This window comes from Suncus etruscus, chromosome 12 (genome assembly GCF_024139225.1).
Source record: "Suncus etruscus isolate mSunEtr1 chromosome 12, mSunEtr1.pri.cur, whole genome shotgun sequence".
Lineage (NCBI taxonomy): Eukaryota > Metazoa > Chordata > Mammalia > Eulipotyphla > Soricidae > Suncus > Suncus etruscus.
The window spans coordinates 101,952,182-101,968,279 of NC_064859.1; the positions used below are offsets into that span (position 1 = coordinate 101,952,182).

The window sequence follows — 16,098 nt, forward strand, 5'->3', positions numbered from 1 at the left end:
GCAACTGCACTTGGGGCCCCCCAGTGTCCCGGAGGAGGACCACGAATTAGCCTATTGACATGACATTATATTGATAGGAGATAAGGAGACGTAGTGACAGATTGTCTTTCGATTAGACAATATTATATTATACACATATATTATGATAGAATGTATTAAAGAATAGATGTCTTATATTCTAATAGGTTAGAATATATTTATATGATAACTATAGGCTATCTTATACTAGATAACAATAGATAGTATTATATTTATATTAGGGTATATATTAGATTTTATATTACATAGATACACTATATATTAACGTGTGTTATATAGGACATGTAATAAATATATAAAGGGCCCGGAGAGATAGCACATCGGCGTTTGCCTTGCAAGCAGCCGATCCAGGACCAAAGGTGGTTGGTTCGAATCCCGGTGTCCCATAGGGTCCCCCGTGCCTGCCAGGAGCTATTTCTGAGCAGACAGCCAGGAGTGACCCCTGAGCACCGCTGGGTGTGGCCCAAAAACCAAAAAAATAAAAATAAAAAAAGCAAACAATAACATCTAATTAAATATACTTGTATTAGAAACATATTGTTTATATTACTTTTGTTTGTTTTTGGGCCACGCCCGGCGGCACTCAGGGGTGGCTCTGTGCTCAGAAATCTCTCCCGGCAGGCACAGGGGACTATATGGGATGCCGGGATTCGAACCACCGTCGTCCTGGGTCGGCCACTTGCACGGCCAATGCCCTACCGCTGTGCTATCTCTCCGGCCCCTCTCTTACTTTAATTATGTTATACATATTATATATTAATAAATACATTGTATATTAATTTATTTTAATCACTATATCTATGCGCTTATATTTCTATTATGTACTTAATCTAATACGATGATCTATGTAATTATGGTGGTAATTACAATAATATATAATTACAGTAATCTTTTTTTTTTTTCTTTTTGGTTTTTGGGCCACACCCGGCGTTGCTCAGGGGTGACTCCTGGCTGTCTGCTCAGAAATAGCTACTGGCAGGCACGGGGGACCATATGGAACACTGGGATTCGAACCAACACCTTTGGTCCTGGATTGGCTGCTTGCAAGGCAAACGCCACAGTGCTATCTCTCCGGGCCCAGTAATCATTATTATGACAATAGCGGTGAGGGTCCAAGAGGGTCCAAGAGGATCCTGCCCCATCCACTTTTGTGTTTTTTGGCGGCCACCTCCAACGATGCTCCGGGTTGACTCCTGGATCTGTACTCAGGGATCATTCCGAGGGGGTGCTGGGGACTCAGTGGGATGCCAGAGATCAAACCGAGGTCTGCTGCATGCAGGGAAAACACCATCCCCGCTGCGATTTGGCTCAGGCCCCAAAATTGAAAGGGCTAGGCCTGTTTAGGCAAACAATGTATATTTGGTTTGTTTGGGGTTTTTTTTGGGGGGGCACACCCATGGTGCTCAAGAGTATACTCCTGGCTCTGTGCTCCAGAATCACTCCTAGTAGGCTCTGGTGACCCAGTGGGATGTGGGGATTTGAAACCGAGTTGGCCATCAGCAAAGCAGTCTCCTTCCTTGTTGGATTCTCTCTCCAGCCCCTTTGCTCCATGTTTCGGGGCCACACTCTGCTGTGCTCAGGACTGGAGTGCTGGTAGGACCCTATGGAGTACTAGGGATTACATCTAGGTCCACCGTATCCACCTTACATGCCCAAATCACTTGACCCACTTGCTATGCTAACCCTCTGGTACGTCTTAAAATGATTATTTAAAAACAAAACATAGTGCGAGCTTCGGCAGCACATCTACTGAAAGTGGAACGATACAGAGAAGATGAGCATGGCCCCTGCACAAGGATGACACACACATTAGTGAAGCGTTCCATATTTAAAAAACAAAAACAAAAAACATAGAGGTGAAAGGGTAGAGTGATAGCACAACATGAAGGCCATTTGCCCCTACACCCAGCTGACAAGGGTTTGCATCTTGTAGGATCCCTGAGTTTGCCGGAAGTGCAGAGCCAAGAGTAACTGAGCCTTGTCGGGTGTGGGGCCAAAACAAACAAACAGATGAAAAAAATAAACCCAAAACAAAAACCAACCAAAATGCTAAAAAACAAAACATAGTGGGCAGGGTGCTTGTCTTGTAAGTGGCTGACCTGGGTATGGTCCCTGGCACTGCATAAGATTCCCCGAGCATCGCCAGGTGGTGTGGCCCTAAAACCAAACCAAGCCAAAACCAAAACAAAATACAACGATGGAGGAGTAGGACTGGTAAAATTCATTTTTTCTTTATTTGAGGTTTCAGGTCTATCCCTTGCACTGTGAAAGTCAAAAAGACACCAACCTCAACAAAAACTGATGCTTTTAAAATTTGTGTCTGTCTTCAGGGACAAGTTGGGGTGGGTGGTAAATTGGGGACGCTGCTGAAGGAAGGTCACTCTGGTGCTGGGATTGGTATTTGAACATTTCATGCCTGAAATGGCCGTCTTGTGAACAACTTCGTAAAACATAGTGTTATAACAACAGGGGCTGGAGAAATAGCACGGAGGTAAGGCATTTACCTTGCATGCAGAAGACGGTGGTTCTAATCCCGGCATCTCACAGGGTCCCCCGAGCCTGCCAGGAGCAATTTCTGAGTGTAGAGCCAGGAGGAACCCCTGTGCGCTGCCTGGTGTGACCCAAAAGAAAAAAAAAACACTGGGGGGTGATCCAAAAAAATTTAAGTTTTGTGTTATGTGAATTATATATTAATAAAGCAGTTGTAATAAGAAACATCAGACAAGAAAAGACAAGCAAAAGCCAGAGAGATAGCACAGCAGTAGGGGATTTGCCTTGCATTCAGCCGACTGGGATTTGGTTCCCAGCATCCCGTATGGTCCCCCCAAACCTGCCAGGAGTGGTTTCTGAGCACAGAGCCAGGAGGAACCCCTGAGTGATGCCGGGTCTGACCCAAAACCAAAAATGATTAATTCATTTTTAAAAATCAGTCAGAATCGTTTCACCAGCCCCTACATAGAATATGAGTATGTGAGCCCGGAGAGCCACAGCAGCGTTTGCCTTGCAAGCAGCCAATCCAGGACCAAAGGTGGTTGGTTCGAATCCCGGTGTCCCATATGGTCCCTGAGCCTGCCAGGAGCTATTTCTGAGCAGACAGCCAGGAATGACCCCTGAGCAACGCCGGGTGTGGCCCAAAAACCAAAAAAAAAAAAAAAAAAAAAAGAATATGAGTATGCCTAATAACCCTAAGATACATGACTGTGAATTATCTTATGAATGAGCCTGATTGGGCAACTCTTAAAACACATTTGTTATAGGCCTATGTCATACACAGAATTGAACTTAGTTTACGTTTCTCAATTTGTTTTAAAGCTGCTGAAGAAGTATATAAGATAAGCTTTATTTTTCCAAATGGAGACAAGTACGGTAAGTGGATATTTAGATTTTTGCACATACAGAATAAATGAAATAGCTGAAGAGCAAAATATGAGGGGAGACTGGACACATCTTAGGAAACTGATTTCTGGGGGCTAGAGAAAGAGCACAGAAGGGAAGGCACTTACCTTGCACACAGTTGACCTGGATTTGATCCCTGAGCACTGCCAGGAGTAACCCCCGAGCAGCACCAGTGTGGCCCGAAAACAAAACAATAAAACCCGTATGACTGGGCGGTTAATGCCATTAAAAAAAGGTCTGTTAGAAATACTAATAGAGGGGCCGGGCGGTGGCGCTAGAGGTAAGGTGCCTGCCTTGCCTGCGCTAGCCTAGGACGGACTGCGGTTCGATCCCCCGGCGTCCCATATGGTCCCCCAAGCCAGGAGCGACTTCTGAGCGCATAGCCAGGAGTAACCCCTGAGCGTCACTGGGTGTGGCCCAAAAACCAAAAAAAAAAAAAAAAAAAAAAGAAATACTAATAGAGGGCTGGAGCAATATAGCACAGTGGTAGACATGCCTCGCACACAGCCAACCTGGATGGACCCCTGTTTGATTCCCAGCATCCCATATGGTTCCCCAAGCCTGCCAGGAGCGATTTCTGAATGCAGAGTCAGGAGCAATCCCTGAAGTGCCTCTGCAAGTGCCCCCCCCCCAAAAAAACCAAAAAATCACAACAAAAAATACTAATAGAAGTAATAGCACAGTGGAGAGGGCATTTGCCATGCACATGGCCAACATGGGTTCGATCCCCAGCATTCCACAGGGTCCCCCAAGCCTGCCAGGAGTAATTTCTGAGTGCAGAGCCATCAGTAATCCCTGAGCATCACTTGGTGTGGCCCAAACACCACCCCAAAATAAAAGACCTACTAATAGATAAGCAGGTGTGACTTGAACGGGCCTTCCCAACAGCACTTAGGGGCCTCTCTTGGTGGGTGTTGGGCTGACTGTGGGGGTCTGGTGGACTCAGCCCCTAGAATGCTGAGCTCTGAAGCCTGGTTGTACTCAGGGCTCTACTTATCAGTTCTCCAAGGTCTTGTGGCATTGAGGAACTAACTTGGGGCCTTCTGCATGCCAAGCACGAGTGCCAGCCTTTCAGTCCTCCAAGGTCCAGTGAACATATTTGAATTTGGTTTTAGGGTCACACCCGGCAGTGCTCAGGGGTTCCTCCTGGCTCTATGCTCAGAAATCGCCCCTGGCAGGCACAGGGAACCATATGGGATGCCGGGATTCAAACCACAGTCCTTCTGCATGGAAGGCAAACGCCTTACCTCCATGCTATCTCTCTGGCCCTCTAATAGGAATTCTAACAATTCTAATGCTCTGTCTGTTTTGTTTTGCTTTTGGGCCACTCTGGCAGTGCTCAGGGGTTACTCCTGGCAGGTTCAGGGGACCCTATGGAATGCTGGGTATCGAGCCCAGGCCGGTGACATGTAAGGCAAACGTCCTCCCTGCTGCGCTATTGCTCTGCCCCCACCCCCAATGTATGTCATAACTCTGGCACCTGTCACTCTTCCTGGGCCTTAAGTCTCGATTGTCACAGGATTTTCTAGGCCCATCTCTGGATTCAGGGCTTAGTTTCAGTGTGTGGGATCCAAGCAGCCACAGGGGTGCCCGTCTTGAGCAGGCCTGGCCGAACTACTCAGGCACTGTGCTCACTTATGATCCCAAGTGTTCTCTCATGTAGAAGGTGAGTGCACAAGATCGCCTTCTGGAGTGGTGGAGAGAAACGGAACTGGAACCCACACCACTCCGAATGGGATTGTCTACACCGGCAGCTGGAAAGATGACAAGGTACCAGTTGTCTCAGATGCTGACAGTGGATGAGTCCTTTTTTAGATGAAAGGAATCATTTATTGTTTTTATTTTTTATTATTATTATTATTATTATTATTATTATTATTATTTTTGGCTTTTGGGTCACTCCTGGTGTCATCCATAGGTTACTCCTGGCTCTGCACTCAGACATCGCCCCTGGCAGGCTCGGGGGACCATATGGGATGCTGGGAATTGAACCATCGTGGGTTCTGGATTGGCTGTGTTCAAGGCAAATGCCTACCACTGTGTTATCTCTCTGGCCCCAAGAATCATTTTTCAGATTATACAATTGCCTAGGTTACTCACATGTGCATATCTAGACAATAGAAACCAAATGGTTGCATTTAGACACAAGCATTAAACACAGACAGGCCCTCATTAGCATCGTTATTTCTCTAAGTTGTGAAGCAAAACCGAACTAGTCGTGTGGTTTTCTCCTTTTGTCCTGGTAGCACCTGCAAGATGTCGTGTCTTACTTTATAGTTTTTGGTTTCAGGGCCACATTCAGTGGCACTCTGTACTTACTCCTGACCCTGCATTCAGGGATCACTCCTGGAGGGACCATATTTGATGCTTGGGATGGAATCCAGGTTAGCCACATGCAGGGAAAGTGCCCTCTACACTTTCCTGTGGCTCTAGTCCCCAATAGTCTCTCTCATAAGTCACTGAAGGCAGTTTCATTTTTTTTTTCCCAGTAAGAATGTGTTCCATGGTGCCAGAGAGATACACAGTGGTAAGGCATTATATGCTTTGGACCTGGTTCGATTCCTGGCATCCCATATGGTCCCTCAGCCTGCCGGGGATGATTTCTGAGTGCAGAACCAGGAGTAACCCCTGAACACCACTGGGTGTGGCCCAACAACCAACCAATCAATAAATAAAATTTACCAAAAAAAAAAAGAAAAGAATGTGTTCCAAATCTGCCTGAAAGCACTTGGTTCTTTGCTGAGTCCCATTGTCTGGGTCGGGCCTGGAGAGATTGCCTTGTAAGCAGCCGATCCAGAACCTAAGGTGGTTGGTTTGAATCCCGGTGTCCCATATGGTTCCCCGTGCCTGCCAGGAGCTATTTCTGAGCAGACAGCCAGGAGTGACCCCTGAGCACCGCCGGTTGTGGCCCAAAAAACGATTGTCTGGGTCTGCTAAACTGGGTTTCCTTTAGGATTGGATTTATTTATTTATCTATTTGTTTATTTATTTATGTTTGGTTTGGGGCCACACCCAGTGGTGCTGAGGATTTACTCCTGGCTCTGCACTCAGAAATCACTCCTGGCAGGCTCGGGGACCATATGTGATGCCAGGGATCGAACCTGGGTCCATCCCAGGTTGGCCAAATGCAAGACATTTGCCTTGTAGGGCATTTGCCCTGCAGCTGTGCTCTCTCTCTGACCCCCTCCTTTAGGATTTTTAAATGTATTTTCAAGATATCTCGGGGACCTCTATTACCATCACATTGCCTCCCTAGAAGTTCAAATGCCTAGATTGGGACTATTTTCCTTTGTTTACAGACACATATGGCTATCTTTACAGACACATATGTAGGACATGATCAAGATGTTTTGGGTGATGTTTTGAGTGACAGCTGGCAGTACTCAGGGGTTACTTCTGGCTCTACACCCAGGGGTCATTCTTGGAGGTGCTTCAGGTGACCATATGAGATCAGCCACATACAAGTCAAACACCCTCCCCCCTGTGCTACCGCTCTGGCCCCAAAACTTTTTTGCCACACCCAGCATTATTCAGGGGTGACTACTGGCTCTGCTCTCAGGGATCACTTCTGACAGGAACTTGGGAAAACTTATGGGGTACCAGGGATCAAATCAGGATGGCCAGATGCAGGGCAAGTGCCCAAACATCTTATTTCTGTGGAAATAGGAGGCGATACGGTAATAGATGAGACTGAGTATGTCATAGACACAGTTGTACAAGGGAGGCGTGTTCTGGGGGAGTGGGGCTCGTGGCTGAAGCATTTCCTTCATCCCAAACAGATGAACGGCTTTGGGCGTCTGCAGCACTTTTCAGGCGCAGTCTATGAAGGACAGTTTAAGGACAACATGTTTCACGGACTGGGAACTTACGTATTTCCAACTGGGGCGAAGTACTCTGGAAATTTCAATGAAAATAGGTGAGGTGAACAGAAAATTCTTTCCGTAGTCCTTCAAGATTCTTTCAAGGCATAATTACTTCGGGACTATATTTAGTACTATCGTTTTTGTGTAAATGTAATATCTGTGATCCTTAAATCTTGGACACCCATATGTATATTATGGCATGCCATTTTTTTGGTGGGGAGCGGTATCTGGGAGCACACTTAGCAGTGTTCTGCGCTTACTCCTGAAGCTGTGCTCAGGGATTGCTCCTGGTGGGCCCTATGCAATGTTGAAGACTGAACCAAGGTTTGTGCATAAGGCATATGCACCTTATGCATATGCAAATAACCACCTTATGCATATGCAAATAACCACCTCACAGTGGTTATTTGAAAAAATAAATTGGGGGGGGGGGGGGCGGAGCAGTGGCACAGTCATTAGGATGTTTGCCTTGCATGCGCTACCTAGGACAAACCCGGTTCATTCCCCAGCATCCTATATGGTTCCCCAAGCCAGGATCGATATCTGAGCACATAGCCAGGAGTAACCCCTGAGCGTCAATGGGTATGGCCCCAAAACAAAACAAAACAAAACAAACAAATGAACAAAAATTTGGGGAAATGTATGAAATCAGCATCTGAAAGTGAAAAGAGAGAAATTCTCAGAGTAGGGTTTAGGTAAGTGGTGGAGGCGTTGCCAGTGTGAAACTTTGGGATGGGGTCCCAGCACAGGAGGAAAGAAGAAGGGAAGGAAGGAAAGAAGGGTGCTGAAGCAATAGCACAGCAGTAGGGCATTTGCCTTGCACATAGCCAACCCGGGATAAACCCTAATTTGATCCCCAGCATCCCATATGGTCCCTGAAGCCTGCCAGGAGTGATTTTTGAGCGCAGAGCCAGGAGTAACCCCTGAGCACCAATGGGTATGGCCCAATAAACAAACAAAAGGAAGGAAGGGGTAGGGAGGGCAAGAAGGAAGTAAGGAAGGGGGGAAGGAAGAAAGGAAGACACTGTGGAATACCTGGACAGTCTCATCTGGACTGCGGCTCCAGTTCTTGCCAGGGGCCTGACTGCTGTTCTGCTCCCTGCAGGGTGGAAGGTGAAGGCCAGTACACAGACACCCACGGGCTGGAATGGGTCGGCACCTTCCACTTCACCGCTGCTCCTGGCCTGCGACTCAAGATGCACATGTAGTGCGAGGAAGCGCCCTCGGCAAGGCTCAGCTCTGGAGGGAAGGAAAGCGTCAGGCGGCGTTCACAGTGTGTTGCTACCGCAAGGTTCAAAGTTGGCCGGGAGAGCCATCCGTCAGGCTTTGTTTTGTGTCATCTATGAAATGACGTGGTTCCACTAAGAGTGTTGTTGGTTTTAATAATTGTTATTAATAAAAATGTTTTCATCTTGACAGTCGATGTCTGGTTCTCTGCCTCAGTTTTGTCACGTGCTGCTTTTCAAAGTTCTTGTTAAGTCACTTCTTGGCTTTGTTTGGGTTTGGGGTCACGCCTTGAGTGCTGGGGTCCCCCCCAGTGATGCTCTGGTGACTTTACAGTACTGAGATGAATCTAGGTCTCCCACATGTATTTTTGTTTCTGAGGCCACACCCAGCTGTGCTCGGCTTACTCCTGGATCTGTGCTCAGAGATCATTCCAGCAGTGCCCAGAGGATGCCAGAGATCAAACCTGGGTCAGCTGTATGCAGGCAAGTGCCCTCTTCACTGTATTTTTTTCCATCCCTCCATTTTGTTTTGTCTTGTTTTATTCCTCATGTATGTGAAGAGGGCTCTCAGTCCATTCTTGGGCCTAAGGTAGTTCATTTTCTATTAAATATATGGCTGGAATGATAGCACAGCAGTAGGGCCTTGCAAATCGTCGACCCAGGACAGACCTGGGTTCAATCCCCCAGCATCCCATATGGTCCTCTGAGTCTGCTAGGATGATTTCTGAGCACAGAGCCAGGAGGAGCCCCTGAGCACCACTGGATGTGGCCCAAAAACCAAAAAAGAAAAAGAAAAAAAAATATTGGGCCAGAGAGATAGTATGGAGGTAGGGCATTTGCCTTGCATGCAGAAGGATGTTGGTTCAAATCCCTGCATCCCATATGGTTCCCCAAGCCTGCCAGGAGCAATTTCTGAGCATAGAACCAGGAGTAATCTCTGAGCGCTGCTGGGTGTGACCCAAAAGTTAAACAAAAAAAGAAATATATTTGCTATATACATCTACTTGTTTATTTGGGGCTGCATGAACTTTATTCAGGACTTACCTCCTGGCTCTGTGCTTCGGGATCATTTCCTGCTGATGGTTGGAAGAATCATGTGTTGCTGGATTGAACTGGGTTGGCCGAATATAGGAAATTGTCTTAATCCATTTGTACTAGATCTAAAAAAAAAAAAATAGAGCTTTTTCGACTTGTTGCATAGGATTAATTTATGTTTTTAGAATTAGATATTATTTTCATTCTTTGTATAAGGATATTATACTTCATCAGTACTGGACAAGTTAGGATAAAGTGAAAAGATATTTTCAGGGACCAAAACATGCAATGCAAACTTACAAAAAATATAGAAAAATATCCACTGCATAAAAATTTCCCCATTATTTTTTCTGGAATATTATTAAAGACATCCATACATGTACTCTTGAAATATCTGCTGTTTTTACTGACAGAGAAGTAGCTTTGCAGTGTCCAGGTTTCCAGTTTTCTCTGATAAGCAAGTCAGCCTCTGAGTCCTTCTCTTTCTTCTACTCCTTGAAGCTGAACCATCCAGTTTTTTGATTAGTTGGTGCTGGAGTGTGACCTAGAGCTTATATAATTAGAGGAGCCGCTGTTTTTTCTCATTGAAAAACCTACTTGGCATCTGACTTTCTGGGGAAGTCAAACCTCTCTACTCTTTTTTTTTTTTTAATAACCTTCAAGTTAATTGAGAATTCAGATCTGATCCGAGGATGGTCTAAGCCAGCCTGCACCATGGGGTAAGTAGGATCTTCTTTGAGTTTCGAGACAGTCAAAGGAAAAATGTTTTCTTGGACAAAGAGTCCCAGGCATTCTTGCTCATCGAGAATAATTGGTCAAAATAAGCTAACATACCTCTCAACTGCCATTCAAGCAGTTAACTTTTTTTTTGAATTTGTGGTTAAACCAATTTTTAAAATACTGAATTTCTTACGTTGTTCTGTTCTGTTTTCACCTGCTTTTCTAGGGACATATTGGCATAAAATGTCTGAGGACTGAAGAGGTTTTTTGTTGGTTTATATTTTGAGTGGGAGCTGAGTTAGATTCTGAGGGAGAACAGGAAAAAAAGGATCAGGGTTCAAGAGGACAAAGCAACTGAAGTTAAACCTGAGATTTGCCTCTCTGGGATTCAGAGTGAAAAAGGGAGAGGCTGAGAATGTAAAAAGATCTCGGTGTGTAACTTCTGGAACAAAGAACAGATGCTTCTGTCAGTGCTGGGTTCACTTTAAGCAGAAATGGTGTTGAGAATGGCTTTAACATTAGTGAGGAAAGTAAGTCGAAAGTCTCTGGGGTTTGAAGAGCAGGATGAAGAGAGATGGGTTTCCGAGTGCCTGTACTGAAGTGAGAATGGAATTCCTTTGGAAGGAGTATTAGAATTCCTTGGGTTTCAGATGTTGAATAATAGCATTTTGAAGATATGGAAATTTGTATCACATTTTTTGTCTTTTTTTAATTATTATTTTTTGGGTTTTTTGGGGGGGACATACCCAGTGACACTCAGGGGTTACTCCTGGCTATGTGCTCAGAAATCACTCCTGTCTCAGAGGACCATATGGCATGCCAGGGATTGAACCCCTGTCCATCCTGGGTCGGCCATGTGCAAGGCAAATGCCCTAACACTGTGCTATCGCTTCAGCTCCACTTTTGTCTTTTTTTTTTTTTTTTTTTTTTGGTTTTTCGGGCCAGGGTTACTCCTGGCAAAGCACTCAGAAATCGCCCCTGGCTTGAGGGGACCATATGGGACGCTGGGGGCTGGGGGATCGAACCGCGGTCCTGATCCTTGGCTAGCGCTTGCAAGGCAGACACCTTATCTCTAGCGCCACCTCGCCGGTCCCCTCTTTTGTCTTTTTTAATTGTTCTTTTCTAAACAAAATTATGTTGCTGAAATTCACATAGCCATTTTGATCTAAAGTTATTTTGCTGAAATTCACATAACTATTTTATAAACAGTATTTCTGAAGGATGAATATAAATCATCAGAAATTTAGACCAGGGAGATAACTTTGCTTTGTTTTGTTTTGTTTTGTTTTGAACTACACGAGCAGTGCTCAGGGTTTACTCCAAGCTCTGAGATCAGGCCAAGAGAACTGGGGAGACTATCTGGGATACGGAGGATCAAACCAGAATTGGCCACACGCAAGGCAAACGCCCTACCTGACCCAGAAGGTTTTGGGGGCAAATGCGCTTCTTGACCAAACTTTTTAAATACTTTTATTCTCAAGCCTTTCCATAAATATCTATGCTTTCATCAACATATGTGCTCTGGGGTGGGGGTCTTGCTGGGAGGCAATTTGGTGGGCTGAGCATGCAGGAATCTCAGGTTCAGCTCCCTGAGACCTGCACGATTCCTGAGCACGATTGGAACTGAGCCCAGAGCACTGGGCCAGGAGCAGCCGCTGAGTCCCACTGGGTGTGGCTCAAACACAGTCAGTCTGGTTCACCCTCTTCCTTCTCAAAGCTTCCAAGATTGCAGGCTGCATTTTCAGAGCCGGTAGTTTGCTCTGGGTTTCTGTTTTGGGGTCACACTCAAGGGTCTTCAGGGCTGGGGCTGGTTACCAGCAGAGCCTGGGGATCCACGTGGGGCCAAGGGATTGGACCTACATTGGGGTTTTTCTCAGTGGGTCACACTAGGCCACACCTGGCATTTCTCAGGGGTTCCTCCTGGCTCTGCACTCAAGAATCATTCCTGGAGGGCTGGAGGGACCCTATGGGATACTGGGGATTGAAAGCAGATGCAAGGCAAACATCCTCCCGGCTGTGCTATTGCCCCTGCACCAAATTTCACCCACTTTGGGTTGATTTGATTCGGACAAAACTGCGGAGATGGGGATCCTCTTCCTTCCTTCCTTCTCATTCTCTGTCCACTGAGCAGACATGCAAAGACTCTCTTTCCTCTCTTTCTCTCTCCTCTCTTACCCCCCTACTTCCCTCTTTACCTTTTCCCATTTCTTTTCCTGCTTTGTTGTTGTTGTTGTTGTTTTGGGTCACACCCGGTGGTACTTAGGGTAGTCCTGGTTCTGTACTTAGAAATTGCTCCTGGCAGGCTCGTGGGACCATATGGGATGCCGGGGATTGAACCCGGGTCCATCCCAGGTCAGCTGCGTGCAAGGCAAATGCCCTATCGCTGTAATATAGCTCTGGCCTCTCCTGCTTCCCCCCACCCCTCCATCCATTTTTCTTTCTTTTGGGGATCCAGGATGCCTTTTTAAATGTTTTAGAAACCGAAACTGGAGAGAGGCTGGGGTCAAGGTGTTTGCTTTGCACTTGGTCAACTTGGGTTCCATCCCCAGCATGGCATGGCATATGGTGCCCTAGCATCTCCAGGAAAGATCTGAGCACAGAGTCAGGAGTGCCGGGTGTGGCCCCCAAACAAAGAACAGAGAAAAAGCCTACTTCTCCACACTCTAAAGGCAACGTTGCACAAATGTTTTTGCAGTTATTTCAGACTGCCAGATGGCCTGGAAAACCGGGTCTGGGGACCTCGGTTCAGAACCTTCGGAGCCTTGGATTTTGGTGCTGAGTGCACATTTGTGCTCTGAGCACTGTACTGTGTGGCTGAAAAAAAAAATCACAGAAAGGGCTTGCGAGTTGGAGCTTCAGGACTGGAGCGGATTGCTCAGTCTTTCTTCTTGGCTTCTAGGAATGTCAGGTAGTAATTCCTGCACAGCTGTCTGGGGGGCCATGTAGAAGGTGACGTGTGGACCCCTAGAAGCCCCCTTGTTGAGAACAGGTGGTTCTATTGGCTTCTAGGACCCACGTCACCCATCCTCATCCCCAATGGCTCTGGGTGGATCATTAGCACTTTGGAGAAAGCTGGGGTGCACCAGGGAGCAACAAACAGGTGGAGGCTGATCCCAACCAGGGGTGGGGGATCGGCCGGCAGGCAGAGGCTGGCACCCACCCGGGAAAGTGCTTTGGGGTCCCGTGAAATTCGCTCGCTCATAGCTTGTGGGGTGAACGCGAGCACGCTGTCATGTTTGCTGCCCCGTCACCGAACTAAGAGACGCATCTTCCTGAGAGGAACTGAGCTGAAAAGGGGCCCCCTGGGAGGAAGGCACCTAGAATTGGGGTGGGGGCAGGTTCCTGAGCAGAAGTGGGTCGAGAGCTCAGGTCACCCTTGCCTCTCGCCCGCGCTGCCCTAGTTTCGGCAGCCGCTGCTGTCTAGAAAGCCACAACCTCTGAGATTTCTCTAGGCTTCTTGTATTTTTTGAGGGGGGCTCCTGAGCAATGTTGGGGTCACCTTGGGGCCCCTCCTGATGATTCTCATAGATTGGGCCAGTGATTTCAAGGTCATGGAGTCCTCCCTAAAGGTAATGGGGGTCCCCAGCTCACATCCAGAGATGCTCAGGGACCACTCAGTGTCCTCACCCCGGGCTTTGTTTGCCCATGAAGAGGGCTAGGGGCCAGACTGGCTGAAGGGGTCCCTCTGTGTGTGGGTCCTCGCCCCAGCAGAAAAGGAGGTCCAAAAGTGGGGGTCTGTCTTTCCTGCTGCCGAACTTACCCCCTTCCATATTGCTGAAGTCAGAGATGAACATTTTTCCAGCACATTCCTCTTTGTTTTCTGGTTCAGATGAGCAGAGACCAAGTTTTTTAAAATTCCCCTTTTTCTGGGGAGGGGGGAAACCTCAGCAGTTGCCAACTCTGCTTTCATCCCAGTAACCCATATAGGCTCCCCAAACCCTACCAGGAGTGAGTCCTGAGCACTTCCAGGTGTGACCCAAAATGGGAAAAAGCAATACCAAAAAATAAGTGTTTTTCTTGAATGCAAAGAACCCCAGGTCTGTCCTAGGATTCCAACCTTGTATCTGGTTCGCTGAGCACTGCCAGAAGTGAACCCTGAACCCCAAAGCAGAAATAGCCCCTTAGCACCTCTGGGTATGGTCACACTCTCCACTCTACCGAAACTCTCTTTTGTTTGATCATTTCTAAATTTATTTTGAGAGACTCTGCAGCAGGCTTGGGGGTGTCAGAGCCATGCCCAATGGTGCCAGAGAGATGGTTTTGGTATCAGGGTTAAATTCCAGGGCCCCACGCATGCCACGAATGAGTTATCGCCCCGAGCCCCCAAATTCCTTACTAAATGCATTTCTCGGTCCCAGACCAGAGGGTTCCAGTGTTTCCCTTTTCCTGGATGTGGGCAGTAACTTGGAGCTGTCTTCTATTCGCCCCTCCAAGCTGCTTTTGCTGCTCCCCTGGGTCAGGGTCCCCTCTCTTGCACCCTGCCCAGCCCTCCCTTCCCTGGACTCAGGGGCTCCGGAGGCAGCTGTCATGCCCTCCCCCCGTGGTGCCCACTGCCTCCTGTCCTCTCCTTCCCTCCCAGACTCCATTCCATCTTTCGTCTCTCCTGGGAAATCTCCCTCTTCTGTCCTCCAGAGGTTCCTGCTTCTGTTCCAGCTGCGCAGTGCTGGCCTGCCTGTCTGTGTCCTTCTCTGTCCGCCTGCACTTCCCAGGGGGAACCAGGTTAACGCTGGTACAACCTGGTTCCCCACCCATTGGCAACTCCATAGTCTGTGCCCAGGAAACGCTACTTTTATGGTAGTTTTGCAAAAGCCCTAAAAATGTCATCTTGGCCAGCCAGCATCTCTCTCTTCTCTCTCTTCTTTCTCTCCTCTCTCTCTCTCTCTCTCTCTCTCTCTCTCTCTCTCTCTCTCTCTCTCTCTCTCTCTCTCTCTTCACCCCCACCCTCATGGGCCCATTTCCCACACTCAGGTGCATCTAAACTCTCCCTCGGACTGACTCTGAGAGTGAGAAGGGCTAGGAGAAAGGTCTGGGCCGGTGGGCAGGAAGCCCATGGGGCAGAGAGGGTGGCTGGACTGGAAGGATTCTTTTTTTGAGGGGTGTCATACCTAGCAGTGCTTAGGGGATCCTCTCCTGTCTCTGTTCTCAGAAATCCAATCCTGTTCAGGCTTGAGGGACTATATGGGATGCCAGGAATTGAATCTGGGTCCATCCTGAGTCGGCTTCATGCAAGGCAAACCCCTACCACTGTGCTATTTCTCTGGCCCAGGATTCTTGATTTTTGATTCTGTGGATTTGGCCCCTTAGGCACCTTTGGGACCAGGCCCTGCCTTGGTTTCTTTCAGCACTAAAGAGAACTAGACAGAGGCCAGAGGGAGGCCAGGCCTGTCACAGCGGGAGGAAGGGGAGGAAGGAGAAGAGGCCTCAGAGGCCACCCCAGCTCACTGCTGTCCTTGAAGGGACAGATGAGGGACAGAGAGTAGAGCCCCTTCCTGCCCTCCCCCACACCCCAGCGCCTGCAGCCCTGACCTGCCATCCTGTTCCGGAGGCAGGAAGGAACCGTTGCAGAAAATGTTTCTGGGGCCAGAACAATAGCACAGCAGGGAGGGCGTTTGTTTGTCTTGCGCGTAAAACGTGACTGATCCCAGTTCGATCCCAACATCGCATAGGCATCCCCGAACCTTCTACGAGTGGTTTCTGAGCTCAGAGCCAGGAGGAACCCCTGAGCACTGCCAGTAGTGGCCCCAAAACCAAAACAGGAAAAAGAAAAAAGATAACTCATAGGGTTTGAGATTGCAAAGCAGTGCAGGGACTAAAGATAG

General features: G+C 47.7%; 1 non-coding gene across 1 annotated transcript; it reads left to right on the forward strand.

Moving 5' to 3' along the window:
* Positions 1–1,764: 1,764 nt before the first annotated feature.
* On the forward strand, positions 1,765–1,871 carry LOC126025139 (U6 spliceosomal RNA). Its single transcript, XR_007501185.1, has one exon. It is a non-coding gene; the product is annotated as a U6 spliceosomal RNA (small nuclear RNA).
* Positions 1,872–16,098: the final 14,227 nt, after the last annotated feature.